Genomic DNA, 7,104 nt, shown 5'->3' on the forward strand with positions numbered 1-7,104 from the left:
CAGCTTCCCGAGTAGCTGGGATTACAGACATGTGCCACCACACCCAGCTAATTTTTATATTTTTAGTAGAGACAGGGTTTTGCCATGTTGGCCAGGCTGGTCTTGAATCCCTGACCTCAGGTGATCTGCCCGCCTCGGCCTCCCAAAGGGCTGGGATTACAGGTGTAAGCCATCGTGCCTGCCTGATTTTTGTGTTTTTGTAGAGACAGGATTTCACCATGTTGACCAGGCTGGTCTCAAACTCCTGACCTCAGGTAATCCGCCCACCTCAGCCTCTCAAAGTGCTGGGATTACAGGTGTGAGCCACAGCGCCCGGCCTCCTTTAAGTGCTTGAGAATATGAGGTTTTAAAAATTTTATTTATTTATTGTAGAGATGGGGTCTCACTATATTGCCCAGGCTGGCTGGCCTCAAACTCCTGAGTTCAAGTGATCCTCTTGCCTCAGCCTTCCACAGTGCTGGGATTACAGACGTGAGGCACTGTGCCCAGCCAAGGTTTTTGAAGTACTTAAGAATGACTATTTCTCTGAACTTCATTTATTCATCTAACATTTATTGAGTTCTTCTTTATGCCCTAGTCTAGACCTTGTGCTAAGGGCTATGGAAAGTCAAAAAGTTACAAATGGTTTCCTATCCTCAAGGCCTTTCACTTTAATGACAGAGGTAGACCAAAACATCCCCACATTACATTATAGTTTCATAGAAAGGTAAGCACAAAGGAACATTGTCCATTCATATTTGGTGCACGAGTTTGTTGTTTGTATCTGTGTATAGGGTGAGTGCAGCAGGAAAGCTTTTTGGTGGAGCTGAGGCTTGAAGGATACATGGAGAAAGACTCTTGGGAAGGGCATTTATTCCAAATAGAGTGTATATACCTGTGCAAAGGCAGGGTGGTATTAGAAGCCTGTAATTGGTTCTTTATGGGTGGAGGTAAGGCTGCAGATATAAGCAGAGGTCGAAGGAATAATGAAAGGTCCTGTGTGCCAAGATAAGGATTTTGACGATGCTGATTTGTATTTTAGAAAGATGACTGATACAGCAGTGTAAAGGTGGGTATATTAGATTTAAGTTCACCTACAATACAAAACAGGTGGTCTCAACAAAATAGAGGTATATTTCTCACACTGAAGTCCAGTTTTGGCATGATGACTCTAGGATCATCAAAGACCTGAGTTCCTTCTGTCTGCTTGACTGTCCCTTGGCACAGCTTCCATTACCCTTATTGTCCAGAATGACTGCTGGAGTGCCATCCACCATATCTGAGCTACAGACAGACTTCTAGGTAAGTTCTGTTTAAGTAGCTATCTTGGAAGTGTCTCATCCAATGACTTCCACTTCTAGCTTATTGACCAGTCCTAGTAGCAAGGAAGGCTGGGAAATGTACACTTTTACCTGGATACATGCCACCCAGAATAAAACCATGGTCTGAGGCCGGGCGCGGTGGCTCAAGCCTGTAATCCCAGCACTTTGGGAGGCCGAGACGGGCGGATCACGAGGTCAGGAGATCGAGACCATCCTGGCTAACACGGTGAAACCCCGTCTCTACTAAAAATACAAAAACTAGCCGGGCGAGGTGGCGGGCGCCTGTAGTCCCAGCTACTCCGGAGGCTGAGGCAGGAGAATGGCGTAAACCCGGGAGGCGGAGCTTGCAGTGAGCTGAGATCCGGCCACTGCACTCCAGTCCGGGCGACAGAGCGAGACTCCGCCTCAAAAAAAAAAAAAAAAACCATGGTCTGTTCCTAAGGAAGAAAGGGAGAATGGGTGTATACTAGGCAACCAGTAGTGTTTGCCACAAAGAGGATGGATAATGGAGGTAGGGAGAACAATTTAGTACAATTTACCCAAGTAGTAATACATGTGATTGTTTATACAAGACTGGTTTGGTTAATAATACAAGAATTGAAACTCTGTGGTAACTCTGAGTAAAAGCCATTCTACTGGGAAACCTAGAGGACTCAAGTGGTTATTTTGATAACAAAGCTGTTTTAGTGGGGCAAAAATTATACTTTAATCATTTTAACCTTTGAATTAAAAGACTTCCAATTAAACTTTTAGTAAAATTAAATCAGTACTAAAGAGGATTAATGTTTGTAAGAAAGACATTGATAGGAATTCCTTTTTAAAAAAGTGTATAGTATGATTTTTAAAAACTCTATGATAATATACATTAAACGGGTTTACAGTGTTTTTTTGGGAGATGAAATAATTTTGTTTTTCTTTTTGCAATTCCCTTTTTAGATTTGCTATACTTAGCTGGTTACTTTTTTAAAGATTGTGATAAAATACACATAACAAGAAATTTACCATCTTAACTAGTTTTAGGTATACAGTTCAGTGGCATGGAGAACATTCATATTGTGCTACCATCACCACCATCCATCCACAGACCTCTTTCATCTTACAGATCTGAAACTCTGGACCTATTAAAGAATAAGTCCCCATTCTCCCCTTTGGAAGCCCAGCCCATGGCAACCACATTCTGCTTTCTGTCTCTATGAATTTGACTACTGTACCTACCTCGTGTACATGGGAACTATAGTGTTTGTCCTTTTGTGAGGGCTTATTTGACCTAGCATAATGCCTTCAAGCTTGTAGCATGTGTCAGAATTTCTCTCCTTTGTATGGCTAATATTCTGTTATATGTATATGCTACCAATTGTTTATCCGCTCATCTGTTAAGGGAAGGTTGGATTGCTTCCACATTTTGGCTACTGTGAATAATCGTCCTACAAACCTGGGTATAAAAGTATCTCCCTGAGTCCCTGCTTTTCGTTCTTTTGACTCCATACCCAGAAATGGAACTGCCGGATCATATGGTAATTCTGTGTTTACTTTTTTGATGAACCACTAGACTATTTTCCATAGCAACTGCACCATTCTGTGCTCCCACCAACAGTACACAAGGCTTCCAGTTTTTCTGCATCCTCACCAACGCTTGTTATTTTATATTTTTTTAGTTTTTCCTTTTTTAGTTTTTTGATAGTAGCCGTCTTAAGGTATGAGGTGGTATCTTATTGTATTGAGATTTTAAAGTTAACAAAATGTTTGAGTGAGTTGTGTAACCAAATGGCAGCAAGTTTAAAAAACAAATACTCAGTGTTGCTACTCTTACACCAATATTATTTGTTATTCGGATATATTGATTTTAAATTTTAAGGCCTTGTATTTTGAAAAAGTTCTAATTTTTCTTTTAGTTTCATATCACACATTTCTCATTTTGTTACGTATTTTATACGACATTTTAATTGGAATTTTCTGAGAAAATGTTGCATATGCTGAGGAATATATAGATGATTGAATACTTCAGAACACGTATAATTGTTTGGCTTCTTACATATGGTTAGATGCCGGTTTGTATGATTTTAATTTCATAGGCTGGATGATGTGGTGACTAAGAACATGTTTCTGGGAGTGGTCTGGGTTTGACTTGCCACTTCTGGCTGCATGCTTTTGGGCAAGTTTCTTAAATTCCCTTTGTCTCATTTCTTCGTCTTTAAAGTATAATAGCACCTATCTCAGAGTTGTGAAGACCAAATGAGTTAGTGCTTGTACAACTCTTAGAACTGTGCCTGGCACATCAAACATTCTATATAAGCCTTTGCTGCTATTATTGTTTTACTGGATGGGAATTTATCTCTTTGGTTTTCAGGATTATATGTAATATTCAAGTAGTCACTGTGTTTCAACATAGTATGTCAAATGCACTTAACTTAGAATGTCACAAGCACTGCTTTAGAGGAGGGTGTAGTCTAGAAGGCTGTTTTGGGAATTAAGAGAAGATACAAATGAGGCTGGACATATTGCTAAATTAGTAATTTGATATAATCATCTCTTGGGGACTGTGCTCTTCTGGCTGCCATTTAGCTTTGACAGCTGACTATTCTAGGCTCTTTTGGCCATCTCAAACTTTCGCTGTGCTTCTTCTGGCTTCCTCACACAGCTCCCCAGATTCTTTGGCTGGGCAAGGAATATTTTCTCTGGGTTTTTTTTTTTTTTTTTTTTTGAGACAGAGTTTTGCTCTTGTTGCCCAGGCTGGAGTGCAATGGCACGATCTTGGCTCACTGCAACCTCCACCTCCCAGGTTCAAGAGATTTCACCTGTATCAGCCTCTCGAGCAGCTGGGATTACAGGTGCGTGCCACTGCGCCCAGCTGATTTTTGTATTTTTAGTAGAGATGGGGTTTTTGCCATGTTGGCCAGGCTGCTCTTGAACTCCTGACCTCAGGTGATCCACCTGCCTCAGCCTCCCAAAGTGCTGGGATTACAGGCATGAGCTGCCGCGCCCGGCTCTTTTCTCTGGTTCTTAGTTAACAACTTTTGTTAAGTCACTAATTTAAATAGAATGCACTGGCTTAAATTTTTGCATAAAATAGCATTCTGTAATTTATAACATTTTTAAAAACCTTGTTTCACTGATATTCAATATAAATCTGAGAGATGGTGAAGGTGTCCTCATTGAACAACCCAGGTTATACTGAGAGATTAAGTGCCTGATGTCACAAAGCACTTAAATGAGCTACCTTGGATTTGAACTCAAGTCACCTGGCTTCAGGGCCAATGTTTTAAAATACTGTTTTTTGCTTGACATGTCATCAGGTTTTAAGACAATACTTTGTTCCTTCTTTTCTAATTATTTGATGATACTTTTAAAGATTTCTAAATACTCCATAAAGATAATATGCCCCTCTCTTTTAAATTTAACAGCTGATAAAATTTATCTGATTCATTTTTCTCATATATTAGCTATATTTTGTAATCTTTTATCCCTATTACCAGAAGAGAATGAAATAAAATCTGAGATCTAAATATTTTACCTGATTAAATCCTTAATTTTTCTACGTGAATGTTTTCTGAAAAGCCTTTCATAGTTCATGATTATTTTTATTTTATGATACTGGAACAAGGTAGATTTCTCCCATACTGCCTAGCATATGTAGTACCTTGCGTATTTCAACATTACTGTCAGAATTAAATTAAATCTTGCCACCAGAATAGCTTTACAGTGCTACTTTCTCCTTTTTTCTTTTATGTTATACTCTTCTAGGTCCGTTTTTAATTGTTTTTCTCTGATATTCCCAATAATTTCTGGTTCTAAGAAGAGAATGTACCTTGAGCTGCGGGGCCTGCTATACTTTATTTTGTGAAGTATATTTTTCCACCTAATTTATTTTTTCTTTTTCTTTTTTTGAGATGGAGTCTCGCCCTGTTGCTAGGCTGGAGTGCAGTGGCGCGATCTTGGCTCACTGCAACCTCTGCCTCCTGGGTTCAAGCAATTTTCCTGCCTCAGCCTCCTGATTAGCTAGGACTACAGGCGCCTGCCACCACACCCAGCTAATTTTTGTATTTTTAGTAGAGACAGGGTTTCACCATGTTGACCAGGATGGTCTCGATCTCTTGACCTTGTGATCTGCCTGCCTCGGCCTCCTGAAGTGCTGGGATTACAGGTGTGAGCCACCACGCCCAGCCTATTTTTTATTTCTTTTGAGACAGGGTCTTGCTCTGTCACCCAGGCTGGAGTGTAGCAGTGTGATCAGGACTCACTACAGCCCCAACCTCCTGGGCTCAGGTGATCCTCCCACCTCAGCCTCCCAAGTAGCTGGGACTACAGGTGTGCACTGCCATGTCCAGCTAGTTTTTGTATTTTTAGTTGAGATGGGGTTTCGCCCTGTTGTCCACGCTGGTCTTGAACTCCTGGGTGCAAGCTATCCACCGGCCTTGGCTTCCCAAAGTGATGGAATTATAGGCATGACCCACTGTGCCCAGCCTTTAATTTGTTTTATATTCTTTATATAATAGTCCCTTTATCTGTAGTTTTGCTTTCTGCTGTTTTAGTTACTGACTTGTGGTCTGAAAATATTAAATGGAAAATTCCAGAAATAAAGATTTCATGTTTTAAATTGTACCCATTTTGAGTAGTGTGATGAAATCTTGTGCTGTCCAGCACTGTCCTCCTCTGTCCCTTTGGGGACATGAATCATCCCTTTGTCCAGTATATCCATGCTATAGATACTACCTGTCACTTAGTAGTCATTTTAGTTATTAGATAAAAAATCAGTGTATGTAGGGTGTCTGGTACTATCCCAGATTTCCGGCAGCTACTGGGGGTCTTGGAACGTATCCTGCATGGATAAGGGGGGACTACTGCATATGGATTGGCTCTCTCACATAATTTAAAAGGTTGAATTGTTACTTTCACTGTATATAAATTCATACTTTATTGCTGCATTAGTTTTTCCAGTAGTATAAATTGGTTCTTTTGGTAAGGATATAATTAGTTAAGACTCAACTTTTGGTCTTTTCATACAATAAGCTGCATTATATATAATGAATTGTGAATGTTACCTGTATATTGTTGATATGCTCATTGTCAAATCTAAAATCTGAGTTCCTTGGCAGATATGTAGACTTGTGATAGGCATTTGGCATTTTATGTTTTGGGCAGTGTAACTTTAAATCTACATAAACTTCTCTGCCTTTTGCCTCTGCTGTGTTCATAGATTCCAGGAGGCCTTCGTGTATGGACCTCAAGCGTTGGAGGTAGCAGACTTTTCAGCAGAAGGTAAAGCAGAGTATTGCCTTCTGGTGTCATTGTGTGTGTGTGCTGGGGTGGGTATGTGACAGGTGAGAGCTTTTCATAAGTGTAGTCACTAAGTAATTTATAATGATGCATTATATGATTCACTTTCATAAAATTTAAAACCAAAGTAATACCTGTACAGTTTTATTCAGTATTACTAAAATTCATAAAAAAATAGTAAAATTTAGATAGAACTAAAGACTCTAAATTTCACTTCTTTGCCATTAAGAAATAGGAGTGAGTAGGAAAACAGCATTAATATAATGTATGCTATATACCGTATAATTTTCTCAGACCTAGCTTTACTCTGGTTTCTTCTTGGGAGCTTGTCCAAGTCATTATTCATATGCTGCTCCTTTTACTGAAAAATTGCTTCACAATAGAGGGGCAGCCTAATTCATGACTCACGATTGGAAGATATGCATTCTTGCTATAGGTCCCATGCGCCAGAAATGTTAGTTTCCAATATGCTAGTTACCTGTCTCTTGATAACATTTTTTTCTTTTCCTTTTTTTTTTTTTTTTTTTTT

The 7,104-nt window shown here is 39.6% G+C and overlaps 1 protein-coding gene across 4 annotated transcripts in view; it reads left to right on the forward strand.

The window, feature by feature from the left end:
- Positions 1–7,104, forward strand: part of CDK19 (cyclin-dependent kinase 19) — a 225,971-nt gene that overhangs the window by 38,044 nt on the left and 180,823 nt on the right. The window contains exon 2 of one of the 4 annotated variants that reach the window (XM_011952788.1): positions 6,496–6,557. The exons of the other annotated variants lie outside the window; for them this stretch is intronic. The gene's annotated coding sequence lies outside the window, so the exon portion shown is untranslated. The remainder of the gene's footprint in view (positions 1–6,495; positions 6,558–7,104) is intronic. 4 annotated transcript variants of the gene reach the window in all.

The sequence above is a fragment of the Colobus angolensis genome, unplaced genomic scaffold (assembly GCF_000951035.1).
Source record: "Colobus angolensis palliatus isolate OR3802 unplaced genomic scaffold, Cang.pa_1.0 Scaffold35, whole genome shotgun sequence".
NCBI lineage: Eukaryota > Metazoa > Chordata > Mammalia > Primates > Cercopithecidae > Colobus > Colobus angolensis.